At 33.7% G+C, this 19,541-nt stretch overlaps 1 protein-coding gene across 1 annotated transcript in view; it reads right to left on the bottom strand.

Moving 5' to 3' along the window:
- The window catches only part of PCLO (piccolo presynaptic cytomatrix protein), a 355,223-nt gene that overhangs the window by 199,866 nt on the left and 135,816 nt on the right, over positions 1-19,541 (bottom strand). The gene's annotated exons all lie outside the window — the stretch shown is intronic.

Consider the following 19,541-nt stretch of genomic DNA (forward strand, 5'->3'; position numbering starts at 1 on the left):
ATTTAATATAGTTGTAGCTTAAAGGGAAGATCACCTGTCGGCTCCCTTTACTGTTAAATGCCTGCTGCACACTGTCTCCTTTTACTCTTCCACCCAGAAAACCAGAAAAAAGGACAAATGCTTATATCTGTGCAAGAGATCTTGTTTCTGGTTGCCTAGCTACAACATAAGAAACATCAGACTCTTTCCAGTGGGATTTGGAATATAGCTTCTTTAAAATAGCACATGAAATTTTCAACACAGAAAAGTACTGGAAGGAAAGAAAAAGCCCAGAATCTTCTGGACACTAGAATAGTACACTAGTACAAAATGAGTTTGGGAAGCCCAGTCCAGTAAGGTTAGTAGGATGGTCTGGACAACAGAAGACTTGCCCTAGGTGGATGAGGAAGAGGTTAAAGACTTGTTGGCCAAGCATAATGCTCATAATCAATGGGTCTTGATGATCTCTAAAGGTCCCTTCCAACCCCTAACATTCTATGATTCTATGAATTACCTAGAATCTACCAAATCTTCAAGGTCTGTCTTCACAGTTCAGATCTAAATCTCATGGATAAATGACTTTACAATTCTCTTGTTTTTAAATTGTATTTTAAATAATTGAATCACTACGATAATGTTGCCCTTTAAAAAAATACTTGATTAAGCTAATAAGTGAAATATAAATTGCAAGAATTTCAAATGAAATGACAATTGCATTTGAAATAAAATTTAGTAAGAAAAGCTCATGTGAGTTAATTTTGTTGAAATGCAATTAAGAAGCAGCTATTAAATATACAAAATAATTTACTTTGTGTGACAAGTTTTATTTCAGGCACAATAAATGTAAGAATGCATGTGTTATCATTCAGGTCATCTAAAAATTGCCCTATATATTTACAACTCTACTTTTATAGAAAATGATGAAACTAGTGAGTCCTAGCAGTTGACACAAATAAATACTTATTAACAGTATTTCTCAATATTGTCCTAATAAATTCAGTGTATCAACTGAAATAGCTTTAAATTCCTTTTTAAAAACTATGTAAAATATAATAGTGTTTTCTTAGAAGACAATATTTGAAGGTCTAAGTAGGTTGTGAACTGTCTTTTATAAACTTAAAATAGAAGCAGTATACCAGGAAACAAATTTGGCCCACAGAAAATAATGATGTTAGTATTATCAGGAGTCTTTAAGTGATTTAATATACTAGATAACATTTAGCATAAATAGCATACACTTACTGCTCTCCCCTCATCTAGCCAGCACATTATACTCTCACAGGAGGGTATCAGGTAGGCCAAGCAGGATTTCCCCTTGGTGAACCCATGCTGACTCCTCCTGATGATAATCTTTTCCTTCATGTGTTTAGAGATTACATGCAGGATGAGTTGTTCCATCACCTTTCCAGGGATGGAGGTCAGGCTGAACAAGCTGTAGTTTCCTGGGTCCTCCTTCCTGCCCATTTTGAAGACTGGCCTTTCTCCAGTCCTCAGGCACTTCACCAGTCTTACACAATCATTTGAAAACGATGGAGCAATTTACTTAGCAATAACTCCAGCCAGTTCTAAATCTTCTCATAGAATCATGGAATGGTACAGGTTGGAAGGGACCTTTAGAGATCATCCAGTCCAATCCCTTGCTAAAGCAGTCCACCTAGATAAAGGCACACAGGAACGTGTCCTGGAGAGTTTTGAAGACCTCCAGTCCTCCTGCTGTACTGATGCGTCATGATAGCAAAATGATCTGACATTGTCCAGATATGCAGTGACTTAATGAGCCTTGCCATTGTGCTTTTGGACTTTTATATCTGCATCTGTTTACCAGTTTATTTTTCAGTGTTGCTTACATAGGTATAGCAAATACTTCTCCTAAGCTATGTTTTAAATTCCAATCTAAGTTTTTGTAATCATGTGGATATTGGGTCGCAAAAGAAGCCTACAAAAATCTTTTTATATTACCAGCACTCTAGCTCCTGATTCTCTGTCACAATGGTTCTCTGTAAAAGCAAATTTTTTACCAGTAAGTCATATGCCTCAGTTTTAGACTTGTCCTTTCCTCAGTTAACCTCATGTCATGAATACAAGCTTTTCCCTAAGGCTATCTTTTCAGTTAGCCTGTCAACCCACATTTATGAAGACTTGGGAAATGGACATCATCTTCTTTCAGCTGCCGCGTCATTAGAAAAATCTTCTTAGTTCTTTACAGAATTTCTCACACCCTTTGGCTCTTGAATTGGCAGAAGACACTATTATTGGCATCACCAGTAATACTAGTGTGCTTTAAGAACTTGAATCCACAGTTCTTTCCCTGTGTTTTAAGCAATCCTTACAACCTCAGATTGCTGAACAAGAACAAAGGAGCTGTGTCACAATGCTATCTTCATTTAGTTTTGTAATAAACAAATGTCATCATGAAAAGGGTACACACCTAACATTCACTGTTAATGTCTATTTTTCCGTTGTCGTACAAGGCATTTCAGTTCCTTTTCTTTTGTATTCACATACCACAATGTTAGATAATTTCAAGTTGAAAATAGGTCATCTATTCTATCTCCCTGGCAGTCCAGGATTATTTATTGTGGTATGTTGATAAATTCAGTATGCACTCTTACAAAATGCTAATTGGTAAATTAGAGTTTTTTTCTAAGTGAAAGTAAGTTGAAGCACTTGATATATTTACGAAGGTGAAAACAAATGCTTATTCTCATAAAACATCTATAAGTTACTTCAGAATGCAAATGCTTTAGTTACATTTACATACCGACCAACTTCATCATGGTTAGATCATACGTTTATCCCTTCCTAAATCTTCCCCCTCACCGTCCCAGTAAAACAAAATCACAAAACTAATGAATGAAAGAAGAATAAGAAATAAATATCTGAAAAATTAATAGCCTTCTGATTTCACTACTTAAACATATTGCAAAACAGAATATTTGTCAAAAACCATATGCTAATTATAAAAACCTGAATATATCTATGAAAAGAAAAGTACTTTTTTTTCTCCCTAATTACCTCATAAAAAAAACAAGCAAAGCAGCATTGAAGGTAGTCACTAAAATATTTTTCTTATACTAAATTTGCCATTGCAATTTTTTACTAAGCACAGATTTGATTAAGCATCTTACAAAACACAGTAAACATCAATTTAAAAGTAAGACACGGCTCATATAAACAAATTAGTTGTTTTCAGTCTCTAAGACAGTTTTACCTTGGATATTTATTTTTAATTGATTTGTTTTTTATTTTTATAAAACTTGTACAGTATTTTTCAAACATCTCATATGAATAAGCTATTTAATGCAGTCATAGAAAAAGCAGCCAAAAGACCCCACTAAGAGAGGAAGAGAAATCTGATGAGTATAGTGAACTCTATCTCAAAGATTAGAGAAAGCAAGGGTGAGGAAAGAATTTCGAAAAATTGAGCAAAGTCAAATACTGCAAAGGAAATTTAAACAAACAAACAAAAATATTTGGTATCCTTGCAGATCAAAAGATATCCACAGTGCAGTTAAGATTGTTTCAATGTTTAAGGCATTGTCTATATAATATATACTTTAATCTCAAATTTTTATAGTAGTGAGATTGAACACAAAGGTCAACAGGAAATGAACTTGCAGAATAGAAATTATCATATTGGATATGGAACTGCATGATTATTGTCTAACAGTATTCATTGAAATATACTGGTATAAGAAAGTCAATTTAGGCAGCTACGAGATACACATAATCTACTCAAACTGAGTGCCACACAGTTACTCTCATTTAGCTTATATTCACTTTTATGTAATGTACAAAGTGTTCCTAGTAACTAGAGTTCAGCTAGTCCAATTCAACGTTTACAAAGTTTGAGAAAATTATTTGAAAGAAAGAAAAATTGATCCTTGTGATGAAAAGTGATGCATACTGAAAAGTAATATGGGTTTGTTGAAGGAAGGCAGTGTCAGATAAACCTTACATTTTTTGCTTGGATAATATTTATTTTATAAGTGAAAATAAAACTACTACACATTGCACATACATGGAATACAGAACTGAACCTGTGCCACTGTGAAATGATTAGTTAAAATGAGTCAGGTAGGGAAAACACGTCTCCTGCAGAGGGAAATTAACCTACATTCTTCTTAAGTTTTAGCTATTTTTCTTATGTTTTAGTTACCTTTTCTTATACTTTTGTTAAAGTAGATATATATTTAAGCTTTAGGAGCCTTCACATCCTCCTGCCCTAAAGAGATATACTGCAACAGGAGGCTAGAGTGACTCTTCCTCTTGTGACGTTCCTTGATCTGCTTGTCCTGTTACGAAGAAAAATTTTCGCACACAGGTGTGGAGAAACTTGGAAGTCTTGTCCCAGAGTTTCAGATGGCTATGATACAAGGCCTAGGTTGGTGCAGCACAGCTCAATTACAGTATGCACACAAAAGTCTCAAAGGACTTTGGTAAGTGTGCTGGAAGATGCAACTAACATCAAAATAAGAACAGAATCAGGCTTACTGCTCTTTATGTCATCTCTGAAGTACAACAGAAATCTAGAACAAAAAGAATGCAAAAAAAAAATTATATTTAACATTTGCCTGTTAAAAGACATTGCCGCTGACAGTGCTCTGAACTATGATACCTTAGCATACAGTCTGCTTGATGAGTTGCTGTTAAGGCACTTTGCTTCCTTTACTTGATGTCTGATAGGCAGCAATAAAAGTAAAATCTATTTCATTTCATATCTGCAATTCGTAATCTTCTGTCATAGATTATGGGAATTTTAATAATTATTGAAGGAAATAAAGCAGTTCTAATATAAGAAATCTTAAATTTCTAAAGGTTGTTTTAACTTCTCATCTTTAACATGTTTTGGAGCAAAACTGTTGCTAAATCTCTTAAAAATTACCTCTTGCTTCAAGCATCTTCTCTTAATGGAAATGTATTTGATGCTTTTAGAGGGAGAAAGAAATATTCCAGAATATTAGAAGACGTATTCAAATCACATAAATTCAAGTTTATTGGAATTACTGTATAATTATTCAGTGTTGTCTAACTGAACACTTATTCTTTAGGCTGTTAGAGATCTTTTTTATCAGTATAGCATTGTTCAAAACACTGGTGTAGGCACTACCTAAGCAGGGGAGAAAGTAGGATTTCCACTAAAACCTGGATGTGTATTATGTAGACATTTATAACTGTATTTACCAAATTTACCTTCAATAGAGAAAAGTAGGAACATTTAGAAGGCTGTTAATCTCACCTATCATAGATGATAGATAAAAAGAAAAGCACTTAAAAAATGCCTGTTTATGTTCACTAACTGTAGGGCAAGAGTGTAGCTGATTAGACCAATTACTCAAGTCTACTGCTTACCTAATGAGTAATACCTTGATTCTTGAGCTGGAAGAAACTGTGGCAAATATGAAAAGAATAAAGATATAGCAGAACACATAATGGCAATGAGTGTACACTGGGTGCATAGTTATCCCACCAAAATCTGCTGTGGAGATTTTAACTTGAATGCAGTGACCATGTGCAACCTTTATTTGGATGATTTTTTTTTTTCCCTTATCCTAATCTCTTTCTTTCATGTTTGTATTTGCTCATTAACAGAAGATTTCGTGGACTGTGAACATCTGAATAAACACAGCATAAGAGCTCAAAAAGGTGCCAGTCTACCTATGTTTCTGAATTGCTGGTACCTCACAGGTCCCTTTCAACTGCAATCATGCGATTCTGTGCTAAAAACTAACACCCTAGCACCAGAAACCGTAACATTTTATTCACTCACGAGGTTTCAAAATCTAAAAACTTAAATAAAAAGGTCTATTTTATGGAGTCGTAGTGCAATCAGCAAGTTCTACCTAATGACCTAAGATTTTACTTTGGCTTCAGAAAAAGGAAATGACAGCACTCATGGAATTCTGTCAGCTGGTTTGCCGTTGCTAATGATCTCTCCTTTTTCATCCACACCAATTGTAAAAGGAAGAGAATTGTAAATACTGTGGCAGGTTACCAGAAAACTACAGAGGAATCTGTGTTTCTCCCATGTGTCAGGGATTATCCGCTCCTTAATTTTAACAGGGTTGGGACTGTTTAATATTCCATCCAATTATGAACCGATGATATTCAGAATATGACAACACAAGATGAGCTGCTTCCTCAAGTGATGACAATTCTAAAATCTCTATATCCTCACCTTACTTCAAGATACATCCCAGCACCTTCAGATAAAGCTGTCTTTTTAGCATCTGCTCTGTGTTCAGGAATTTTTTTATGTTTTAAATTAAACCTATTAGATATTGCTATTTTATGAGTATAGAAACTGTATATACTTTAATTTCCTCTATTTATTTTCGTGAAGGCCCTTAGAAGATTAGAATTATGATGTCAAAGCATAAATGTATCAAAAAATGTATCACTAGTGTATATGTCATCATAAGTGGAAAAAAAGTAAAGCTGTTGAAAAAGAACTACTTTTTCCCTGTGGAGGGGAAATACTACTGTACTTTGCTTTACAGCTAACTCCACTGTAATGTGTTTGTTGCTTTTTTTTCATGCACTGTTATAACAAGATGATTGTAAATCCTCCTTTTTATTGGTAGGTTTAGCTGTAGGGACGCTGTTTCCCAAAATAAAGGAATAAGCCTTCCTGCTCAGTCTTACTCACACAGAGGAATTCCCATCAATCATTTTGCTGCCTTTGATGACCACTTCTTTTGTTACCATGCCAAAACCAACCCCAGTGGTGGATAAAAACAACCAAATGGATACAGACATTGGCCCAAAAGCCAAAAAAATCAATGGAAGAGCCTCAAGTACTTTAGTGGAACTGGAATGATTACAATTTGTGTACACTTTGAGAAATTCTGGATTACAATGAAAATCCACAAACATTATCTGAAAATGAATAAATCTTTATTTACAACTGTGTAAAGAACAACTTATGAGACCATAGCTCCTCTAGATAGCTATTTATCATACTTGTAGTGTCTGTCACCTCCAAGAAATAATACGATATACATTTGTAATAGTACTAACCTCCAGTTCTCAATGAATGACACTCTGTAACCTTATGTGATGAATGTTTTATTTAGAGAATCTAAAAAATTAGTTTAGGAAAGCCTTTTAATAGCCCCTGTTTTATCAAGGGAAAGTCAAAAAAAGTCTCTTCAGTGATAAATATCCTCTTGATCTTCTATGTTCATTTTAACAATATGCTTTGCAAAACCAAAAATCTCAGCTAAGACAGACTGAAATGTCTCTGCCTTTTGCCCATATTTAGTTTATTGCTGCATGAATAGTCCTTTTTAGAAAGAGGGATCTGCATGCTATTTTATATAAGTGAAAATGATTGACCTACACTTCAAATCAAATGCTATGGAGGAGGATGGAAATACTAGAAGAATCTAAATTTTTTTTTTACTCCTTTTTTCCACCCAATCTCACCTCACATAAATTTTAATATTTAACTGAGGAGCAAAATCTTGACCCTGGCTACTCAAATTCACTTACCAAGCTATGGGACATTATCTCCAGACATGAACATGAATGGTGGGCTGACTACTGTATCTATTCCTGATTAAGGAGGGAGCCTGCAGCAAATCATGCTCCAGACAAACCTCACAAACAAATCTGAGATGTGCTGAGAGCCTACACTAAAGTTCAAAGCTAAACCTTTCTTAAAATGATAGCCTGAAGTAAGGTCATAAACCTGTAACCTGATACCTGAATAAATGGTCTGATTTTCAAAAGCTCTAAATATCTAAAAACACTTCCACAGATTCTCATTTATTGTCATTGTACTTGGACTTTATATTTGAGTTTAAGATAATTTAGTAATGATTTATGTACAATGTTAGCCGTTTGTGTTATATGATTGATATATGAATTCTTTAGATGCCTGAAATTGAGGGAGAAAGACAAAGAAACAAGCAGACAAAAAGACTGGGGAATATTTCACAGTCAAGAAAACAGGTTGTTCTCAAGGAAAAGAGCACAGGTCCAGCAGAAAGGGAAGGAATACCACTTACTCAGCTTTGGAAAATTATATTAATCATTAACTAGAAATACAGTAAGAAAGTTGCATTAATTTTTATTTCAGATATACTGGCAGTTGCCACAGAGTAAAGAGACAATAAACAAAGGAAATAGGCATTACATCTGTTCAGAATGATAATGAATTTGTGAGATATGACCCATGTTGGGAAGCATATACACCTTTCAGCAACTTCTTGAGCTCCTCCCAATGGACAATTCTCCTAAACATCCAAGACAGAGGTGAAAATCAGACAGACCTCTGTGCCTGAAGACAAGGGCAAGGTGAAGAGATGACAGAGCACGTGAGCACAGAAACAGTCACAGCTGCCAGCTTTTACAAAAACACTGCCTGGTTTTGCAACATATGGGTCAGAATAACACATTATTATTAGGTGTGGCCATTATCACTGATAACAGGCAAATTCCCAAGCTTTGAGGCAACACAGTCCAAAGTCCAGGGAAAGGCAAAGACAGAGATGAGGTGCAGGTGCAAAAGGGGAAAATCAAGTGTTTTTAGTATCTTTGCTTCTATCTCTTTTGAGGTTTATGCTAATTATCTCTCAACAAGACTGTAGGAGGCGTATTTTAACTAACAGTAATCTTTTCTGCATATTCTGGTCATCGATTTTACTTTGCATTTCCTGACTACAATTTTGCCCTTGTACAGCCACATAACAGGAAATACTGGAAAGATTGTCTTAGGAATATGCCAACAAGACAATCCTGTCAAACATTGTAACTTAAGGAAGCATGCTGTGTACTTACACAATTTGGCAAATATATACATGAAAAATTAAAAATAAACCCTTTTTGACAATTTTAGACAAATATTCATTAAAATTTCTTCTCAATATTTCTTCCAGAAACATGCTTGCAATCTGTTTAAAAGCGTAACATACTGCGATGCTACAGTGTGACTTAAAGCAGATGTTTTTGTGGCATTTAATGAGCAAATAAATCCCATATACTACAGCAATCACACATAATAAGCTTCAGTTTACTTTCAAGAGACATCATGAGTACAATTATGCAAAGAAAATACCAAATAATCTAAACCCGTGCAAATCTGTCCAACTGTAAATATAACTATTAAATGTAAGAGAGAAAAGACAGTTTTAATCATTAGAAAAAAAAAAAAAAACCAAACAAAAAAACCAATAAACCACACAGGAAACCAAAGACAATGAAAGGAGGTGACTAAATTGTTCTGTCTTGTTAATGTTCTAAAGCAATGGAAGCTCCTTGGAAGTAAGGGCAACACCCAAAAAATATCGAGTTGAACTATAGTAGAAGTACTCACTTTTCCAATGGACTTTGAATGCCTGGTAACAGACATATGCATTATGCTCTTTCCTCATGTTGAAGTTTTGTAGTCAGAGTAAAACCTCAAACTAGACCATCCACAGAGTCCAAGAGTGCATATATGAAATGGAGCTGTTCAAAACATTAACCTTAACAGTATTTTATAATGAAATATTTGTTTCTGTAAGACTGAATAAGTGTTTTAATAAAAACTCCACAATTATTTATAAACAAAAATACCTAATGTTTCCGATCTCCTGTCATGCAACACTAATTACTTGAAGATTATTTGTTTTAATCTTGTAAAACTCAGTTTTTCAAATCTCAAAATACACACAGTGTCGCTTTAGTAATTATTAAGTGGGAAAAAGAAAATCTACACAGATAGCAAATAATAAAGAGCTCTTTCACTACTTTTTGCTGTCTCCAGAGGAATAAAGAGTCCTCTCAAAGCAATTATGTTAGTCAAACTTTAATACTAGTTACACACTTACTGAGCTGGTTAAGATGATTCAGAGTTTGTCCTTGATGAGAAGACAGAGCCAACTGCTCTAAGATATTCAATTTTTCATGAAAAGGTCAAATCAGTAATCTTACACTCATACATGTGAGTGATACACAGATGGACACTCACATGCATACCCATGTATGCAGAGCACTGTAGGAAGACAGATAAACTCACTGAATATATTCATAGATTGCTATGGTCTGAAGGGGACATTTTTCTCACATATTCAATATTTTAACAACAAAAATCCACCTAGTTTCACCAAGAAGTTTCTAGTTTCAACATTTCAGCAATTTAGGAAGATATACAAATTTAGAGCATCATCTTCAAAGTTAATTGTTCCAATAATTATCTTTAGAAAATTTTTTATATGTAGACTCTCAGATGACACAAGAATTACCAAAAAAGTTAATGAAAATATGAATTATTAAATAGATTTGTCTTTCTAAAGAATCATATTAAAATTTTAAGAAGTTAAACTTTAAAGGAAGCATTGCAAGAACAAAATTCATGTGATACAAGCTAAGTAATTTCCTATATCACGTTGCTGGTCTATAAATGTTTGTTATACTCACAGTTCTTTTTGGCAACAAATATCTGTTAATTGTCATGAAAAAGGCTTCAATTTTACACTAGAAAAAACTCTACAGCAATAATGGTAAAAAAAAAAAAAAGCTGTGCATATTCTGAAATCACACAATTTCTATTTGTATTTTCATCATACTTACAGGCTTGTACTTTTTTTCAGATTTAACAAACCTTTTTATTGTGGTTATCACATTTATATCACTTTCATCATGTCAGCAGAAACTGCACAGAAGCTTAGCTTTTATCCTGAAAGCACAACCATGTTTTAAAAAGGTATTTGTCCTACGTCCTTTGAGAAGCAAACAATTCTCTTCCTTTAGCTCTACATCCGAAATATTAACATATCTCACAAAAGTGAACATAATTTTTTGACTCCAAACCTTGGACTGAATTCTATCTTTTTATGCCTTGTTAAAGGAAGAAAAACTCAAACTGAAAGAATCTCAAAAAAACCTCAAAACTAAACTTAACATAAATACTGAAGAAGTAAATGAGAACAACATTAATTTGATTTTTTACACTATTAGCTTTTGTTTCTTCATGATTCCCTATGTAGACTACAATTAGCCATTTATCGAATATGTTGCTGTTCTTGGGAATAGACTGATCTCATTTTCTCATTTTGAAGTCTTAATTAATTTTGAAACATTTGCTCAACTCTTGAAACAGTCTTTTAAAGAAACTATTTACATCATAGATAACATAACATCATGCAGTCTTCCAGGATGAGTGATACTAATGTCAGATTCTAATTAACTTAATTGTAGGTTCCTTATTAAGTCAAGAACAAACATCTGGAGATAAAAATGACAAAGAAGTCAATAGCTCTCAGTTGTCTGATGAAAAGTCAGGAGTAAGAAAAACAACCCTACAAAACCTAACACTTCCTCCTTCATAAGTTTTGTATTACTTTTGTCTTCCTTTCTGTCTTTTTCTCCTCTTTTTACTCAAGTAGGTGAAAAAAAAATGGAAACAGAAGCGAGGCTACATAAGAGTCAGCTCGGTTAGACATGTCATAACAAAACACATAAAATGCATTTTTTTCTGTTAAAAAAAAAGGGTTCAATTCTGTTCTCAAGGCTATGACAGTCCAAGCAATGGACTAAACCAAAGCTCCTATCCAAAAAGCACCTCCACTGTTCTCTGTAAAACATCCTGAGAAAAAAATCTACGTGCATTTTTATGGTAATTTTATTCTTTAGAGACAGATCCACAGTTTTCTCTGCTGTTTACAACCACTTTCTGCAGGATAATCATATAAGAAAAGGTGTGAAAATAATGAAATACTGTTTTACGAAGAAAAAATGAAAAAAAAAATCCCAAACAGACTTTGATAGTTATCTCTAAGCTTCCTTATTTTTAAAAAAAAAAAAAAAAATCACAATTTTGAGAACAAAATCCAAACAATCTTTTAGTAAAATCACTCAAAAGAATTGTTTAGTTCTTGATGTTCTGGCACCTGTGCTCAGTTTATTGCCACTTTAATTAGTAATTTATAAAACTGGGATATAATATTTGACATGTTTGCTTTGTCGTAGATTTTTAAAGAAAAATTTATTTTGAGTAGAAACTTACTCATATTTTCATGCAACTATATAGTTCAGATTAGGAATTCTCACCTACATTACATTTTGAAAATTATTGTTTAAATCGTATGTATCATATCAGACGCTTTAAAAACAATATAAATCAAACCTTTTCGAGAAAACAGCATTTTCCTGAGTAAAAAAAAAATAAGTTAGGCTATATATTGGTAGAAATTTTTTAAAATCACAGGCAGCAAGAGCCTTTGTAAACACAGGTTACAGAGACCTGCAGACATGAATGCATGAAGAGTGCCTTACAGAAATCATAGCTCCAGATACATGGGACAGAAAATTCAAATTTCATTCTAAACTCCAACAGAAATTATAACATATATAGATATTATAGTCTATGTAACTAATTCCCAAGCCTTTAACACTAGAATAATTTACAATATGCATTAAAATGAAGCATTTATGGAACTCGCTTCAAAAAAACATCTCTGGGCAATGAAGTGGAAAGTTCACATCTGTCTTCAAAGGCAGAACTGGAAGCAGTTTCCAGTGAGCAGAAGTGAATGTTTGTACATCAAAGCTGTTATAATTATGTCCTCCAATAATCTGCATTTAATTCAGTACTTCAGAAATAATATTTTTTTATTTAAAGACAGTACTTGGATACAATCTTTTTAATTATTCTACAAGGACGAGTGAGCAGATTTTTTTAAAACTCTTGAATTTTTAGTACTGTGTTTTCAGATATTTTGTAGAAAAGAAATTACTTTTTTTCCATTTGAAATACAATTGAAATACAGCTAAAACAGTAATTCCATCACGGAAGTCTTTAAACTACACTGGCAACTGTAATTTTCTTTTTTTAAATTGTTCAAATAGTTATTCCATCTGACTATTCATTTCACAGTAACGTTTGGGAAGTTAAACCATAATCCAAAATGCCAAGTTAGATTAATAAAATTCTCAATTCATGAATTTATTTAAGAGATTCTATTGTTGGTTGAACATCTACCCATGTAGCCTGACAGGTTCATTTTACCATGGTATTTATCATTGTTTTGCTTAAATCTCCCTGACTATGCTACACTGGCATTTAGAAAGAAGCATTATACTTCAGTGTTTCATTAATTATAACTATAATGTATTATAGTAAAATCATAGATAGATCAGAAATTTCTCCTTTCAATTCTACCTTTCCAATGGGAGTATTTACCAATAAACCTTCATTGGGCATTGCATCTTACCAAAGTAAATTGTTGACATTTTTATATAAGTATACTATATAATACTACCATACATTTAGGAATTACTTAAAAGTACTGCTATCAGTAATAATTAATAAACATTGTTGGTTGGTGATGTTGTTCATGCCAGGAGGAAAACAAAGGCATTTCTGAAACAACACTGAGTATTCCAGGACAGAGCTTTATCTATGCATTTGCAGAATATACTGTAAAGAACAGAAGTCCAAGAAGAGTTATGTCTTTTTGGTCTGCTTTTACACAAAGGGATTCATTGAACTAAACTATCAAACACCATGAATTGATTTAACAAGCAGAGACACAAATAAAATCAGAAAACAGTCTAAGAGTTCAACAAAAATCTGAATAAACCAGCAAAACTCAATAATTACACGAGCTGCTGAAAGCAGACTGTACCACACTGCAAATCTTGACCGAATAAATGCTCACATCAGACATCACTGAAAAAAAATGGGAAACACAATTGCTGGAGAACGAAGCAAAACAAAACCCTGAGCACCTTCGACAGCTTTAAGTTAACAAAGAACACTCTTTACTCTCATTCCAACAAGAAAGATTCTTGTCAGAAAAATGCTGATTTAAGAAAGGGGGGAAAGCACATGGTTCTGTCTGCTAAAGCCTTCATGCTCCGATAATTCATGTTATATAACAGCAGTAAGTACGGTAACAATACACTTTAAGAAAAATAGATATCTGTAGGACTGAGTAATCTGCTTTTAGAGCTTCCCCTCTAAAACCAGATGAAGCCTCAAGGAAGTTGTATGTTTGCTAGTTTGATTTGAAAAAAACATGTCATTGTGAATCTGTGGTAAAAGCTTACTGTCTGCCAAAGCATGGGGTTGAAAACTGATGTCCAAATATAACTTTTTAAGAGCTTCTTCTTAATATGAATTAGTTTTAATCTCTATGTCAGAAAATGAATCCATTTTGTCAAAAGAACTATCTGAAGCATCTACACTTGATAGAGTTTTTTATGTAACCAATTAGGAAGTAAACTCACTGAGTTTCCGGAATTATTTGAGGTAAGAAAAGGTGTCCTGCCCATTCTGAATAAACTATAAGTAAATAAAGGGATCAAATGTAGTCCTAGAAATCATTAAAAGTCATATTGAACATTGCAGTACTTCAAACTCAGGCTACTTTTCTTAAATGCCTCTCAAGAATGTGAATTCAGTTCGTAATTGAGGCTCAAAACCACCCAGAACCCTTCTCAAGCTGACCCATATTGGTTCTACTTGGTTTAAACTCTCCATGTTAAGCTAGAAAGTGTCATCGTCTTACATTATTTTCATAGTGTGAAAAGGCATGACATATTTCTAATATGTCTTATTGTGAAAAAATGCACGACCACATCACATTTTTATAAATTGTCCATGTTTCTAATAAGACACTAAGAGATAGCAGACCAAAGGAATCTGAAAAATGGCACTTGAGGGCAACTGTGAGATTGCATTTTAGGAAGCTCAGAGAATTGGTACACTTTTTGTACTATCTTCGATACTCATTATTTTCACCAGAACAAATTAAGTTTGTGATATTTCTTATTCTCATTACAGTCTATGTGACAGTAATGCATTATAAATTTGTCATTTTCTATCTCTTTTATGATCATTCTTATGAGAATAAATTATATCAGCATTCATGTCTGAGAGTCTATCTCTCTGTGCACAGATGCACTAGATAGATAAGTAGTATCTGACTTTAATCTCACATTTACCTGGTAAGATTTACAAGTGCCATCAGTAAAACTAAAACCTTTGTAAATTTATGCAAATATCATGTCAGATATCTAAGTGAACACGAGGCTAATCTACAGAGTTCAGATGCACAAAACCCCAGAGAATCTGGTGCAGCAACAGATGAAGTGGGAATATTTATTTCTCTCTTCTGATGGCCTCCTCATTTAGGCCACTTATTATAAATTCTGATCAGTTTCTGAAAACCTAGTTTACATTTTCTAAAAGATGATTCTTTCTCCATAGCCCACAATTCTTCCTCTTCTCCTGCACAGATGATGATGTCTTGCATTAAGACAGTTTGTACACTTCATGATGTCAAAGTCCTGCTCAGGTTCTAATTCACAATGCTCATAAGAAAAAGCTAAGAACAATTACAGCATTCTGTGGAAGAATCAAAATGCAACTGGATAACTTTTGATTTATTTTAGACTATCTAGTGAATGAGACACAAGCTTAGAAGTTGACCTCTAGTTTAGTGTCTATATTTCCGCTTCGTCCTTGCTCACATTAATTTTGAGGAAAGGCAATTTTATATTTTGGTGGAAAAGGAAAACTACTGCAATGTCCCAATAATTTGACAATAAATTTTATAAACTCCTATTTTCTGTGGTATTCCAGAAAAGCATCAGATAAGAATATATCATTTATGGTCATTCTAAATAAGCGTTAAAGAAAAAATTCTCACAAACTCCAGTTAGCTTTCCAGGTAGATTGTAACACAGTTATTTATTTCCACACACAAAGATCTCTAGATGCTAAACACTATCCAATCTCAATGTGGTAAGAGCATTTGCTAACTTATTCAATACACATCTACAACAGACATGCAGTGGTGACTGTAGTCAAAAACTAACTGACCTGTTTCAACACACATCAGTAATTGCCATCAGAGAAAAAATGACAATAAATCATGACAGGTACCTTGAAGTTATGTTTTCCTATAAAACTCATCTGAACTGTTAAAGAATCATTGTGATTTACAACAGGTCTGTTGAAGGGTGACGGGGCACTGGAACAGGCTGCCCAGATGGGTTGCTGGGTCTCCTTCTCTGGGGACATGCAAAACCCAACTGGATGAATTCCTGTGTGACCTACTCTAGGTGGCCTGCTCTAACAGGGCGGTTGGACTACGTGATCTCTCAAGGTCCCTTCCAATCCTTAAGGTTCTGTGATTCTGTGAAGTTCCTCATAAACAGACCACTTAAGATTCAAGATGCTATAAAGTAATAAAATTTTCCCATGCAGAATCTGTGAAAAATAAGATTACTTAGAACCATAGAATCATTTTGGTTGGAAAGACTTTAAGATCACTGAGTCCAACCACTAAGCTAACACTGCAAGTAGTACCACTAAACCACATCCCTCAGCACCTCATTTAAATATCGTGTCTTTTAAATATCTCCAGGCTGGTGACTCCACCACCTCCCTGGGCAGCCCCTTCTAATGCTTAACAACCCTCTCAGTGAAAAATTTCTTCCAAATGTTCAATCTAAACCTCCCCTGGCACAACTTGAGCCCATTTCCTCTTCTTCTATCATTCATTACTGGGGAGAAGAGACTGATCCCCACCTCACTACAACTTCTTTTCAGGTAGTTGCAGAGAATCATCATGTCTCCTCTCAGTCTCCTCCAGACTAAATATTCCCAGCTCCCTCAGCCTTCAGAACACTGCAGAAAGATCAATAACTACTCCTCAAATACAGAATGCCTTAACTGAAGTCAGTTACATCTGTTCAGCCCATGGTAGTTAAGGGAATGTCTGAAATGCTTTGTGTGTGTGTGTATGTATGTTTGTTTAAATGAGAATTTTCAGTTTCTGGGCTACTGTTATTCACTGCAAAATCCACCCAATCTTAACGGAAAAATGAAATATTCCATTTTTATACCTGTTGCCATCATAATCTTAATTGGAATCAGCTCATTTTGTAAATAATTAATTCAGCAGATCCCACTGTAGTATTGAATAGAAAAGATGAGAGAAAAAAATAATGTGAAAGTCCTAGAAGGACAACCTTTGTACACTGCCAGACCTCTTCTGGAAAATCCAAAAAAAGAACAAAGAACCACAGAAGCATAAATCTATCTACCTCTTCAAGTGTATAAATACTATCTCAGCTAAAACAGTCAGAACAGATGTCAGTGGAACATTAATCTCACCTGACTTAAAGTAGTTAACATAATATATCTGAGCTAGCTATTCTAATTTTAGAGTGTATGAAAAAAAGCATACATCTCAAGACCACAGTCATTATCTTTAAATTAGATATAACACAGATTTAAAACATTTTAAGGGAGAAAATTAGACATTAAACCTGCATCCTCTTGAGCCATTACAGTATTTTATCTCAAGAAAGGTACAAACCATGTTGTTCTGTGCCCTCCATCTTCCTTATGGGCAGGTCTCCATGCCCCCATCTACAATACATGGGTTGGAGTCTGTTGTCTATCTATATGGCTTTACTAGCTCTTATGTCTAAACAAATTTTAGCCAAAACCAGAATGACTTCAATCAGATTGTCTGTTATGAATGGCTTGCAAGCTATTATGCAAACTATGACCATAAATTGCCAAGATTTTGATAAATTGGTACATGCTAAAAAAATGCCAGTGATCATGCTACTGATCAACAGTATAGACAGCTTCAGGTCAGTGCTTGTTATACAACTCATAATTAGTTTACTAACAGTTTATATTACTTATAATCTCTTTATATCCACTATATTGTATAAAAACATTACTTCAGTATAAGTAAGGACACTTTTTTGTACTATTTTGTTAATTAATTTAGTATATTAAGGAGAAATCTGTTTTTAAACAGACTTTAACGAAAAGAAATTATTAATCTTGACCAATCTCAGCACTGTAGCTGAAAATAAAAACAGATTCTTCATTCCAGTTAAAGAATAGCATTTACTTCAGAATGAATACTATAAATAAATTCACTCAATATTTAATATGCCACAAATTAATGATAAGCTCTAAACCAGCACTAGGTAGAAGATTTGCATCACAGACCATCTATTAAAAGAATGTAGTTTGGTCATTAAGCACAATTTGTAAATTATGCCATACAACAGAAAACAATTAATAGTATGAAAATACACATATAGATTCACAGAAGAGCCAAGCTGAAGTGAAAAAACCTTCTTGCAAGTTCTATATACGTTCAGCTGGAGAAAAACGATTTTGTAATAGATGGGACACAGATACCATCCAACTCTTCTCTACAGAAAAAATACAAAATGTTATTTCTGTAGAGTGCAGAGATAACGTGTTTCTGAAAATGTGTATGTATATATAAGAATGTGAAATATTTACTAGTAATCAAGCAAAAGTCCCAACTAAACACAGATCCTCAGTTTTCAAGAAAGACAGAGAAACAGCTAGGTAGAACTAGACAAAATGTCACTGTTGTATCAAATTTCTGTTTACAGAGAATACATGATTTTCCATGAAGTTAAATTACAGTTTTTCAAAGCATTGCTGTCAAGTCCATTTTTAATGTTGAAAATTAAATCTGAAGATTCTTTTTGGACAGAAACTTTTCAAATAAAAATGCTATCCACTTACACAACAGTGATGAGGTCCTCATTTAGAAAGGTGTCAAGAGCCTTCCAATGCTATTTCTGCACAATTACAATTTCCATTAGAAGTAAATTCTGCTATACAGAAAAAAATAAAACCAACGTGGTTAAGGAAAATAGAGATAACTGTGGCTACTTGTCTGCCTGAAAAGACACATAGAGGAAGTCTTCTGCAATATTTTGGAAATATTGTTGACTATGAACAGTCAAGAATCCAATAAACCAAGTGACAAAACACTTGACAGTGTCAACTACTGTCTATGAGAGTTTAAAAATACTCCAACAAGGGGAGCTGAACAAGTAAACCTAAAGCCTTTGAATTCTAGGTGATGTTTTAAGCTGACTTCTCATTTTCTTGATTACTTTTACTATCTCAAATTATTCTGCACAATTAACTGGAAAAATTACACATATTTTAGAGTCCCTTTTCCAGAAATGTTCATGTATTATTGCAAGCCAATGAGCCTTCAACCCCAGAGCATATCTGTAGCGTAGGCCATTTCTGCAGATGGAAATTTTATTTTAATTTACATTTTCATTCACTCTTCTTAAACAGCAGCCTTCTTGAAAATATGCTGGTTTGTCAAGTCAGACATGGATTATTGCAACGAAGTTCATTCAGAAGTTCAGAGGTTGCTAAAGTTCAAAGAATCAACCATACATTTTTTAACAGAATTGATTTTGACTTAAGGTAAAATTAAAATCACCACTACAAGTACAATTGAAGAAACACAGGCAAAAGCTTTTGTTCTATGTGTAATTTCATGAGCTGTAATTATGGACATGAGTACATTTAAGAAATTACTTAAAAACTGTAATAAAAATGCCCAAATTTACTATTCTACATTACCTAGTCTCCTTTTAGGGCATTACATTTTAGAATATTATCACTATTTTTCTACATAGAACAATAAGCACTGAAAACATCTAGACATTTATATTTTTGCATTTGACGCTTACGCATGCAAATGGAAATGTGAATGTTTAAATCTGGTATCACAGAATCACAGAATGGTCAGGGT

The sequence above is a fragment of the Colius striatus genome, chromosome 1, assembly GCF_028858725.1.
Source record: "Colius striatus isolate bColStr4 chromosome 1, bColStr4.1.hap1, whole genome shotgun sequence".
Classification (NCBI taxonomy): domain Eukaryota; kingdom Metazoa; phylum Chordata; class Aves; order Coliiformes; family Coliidae; genus Colius; species Colius striatus.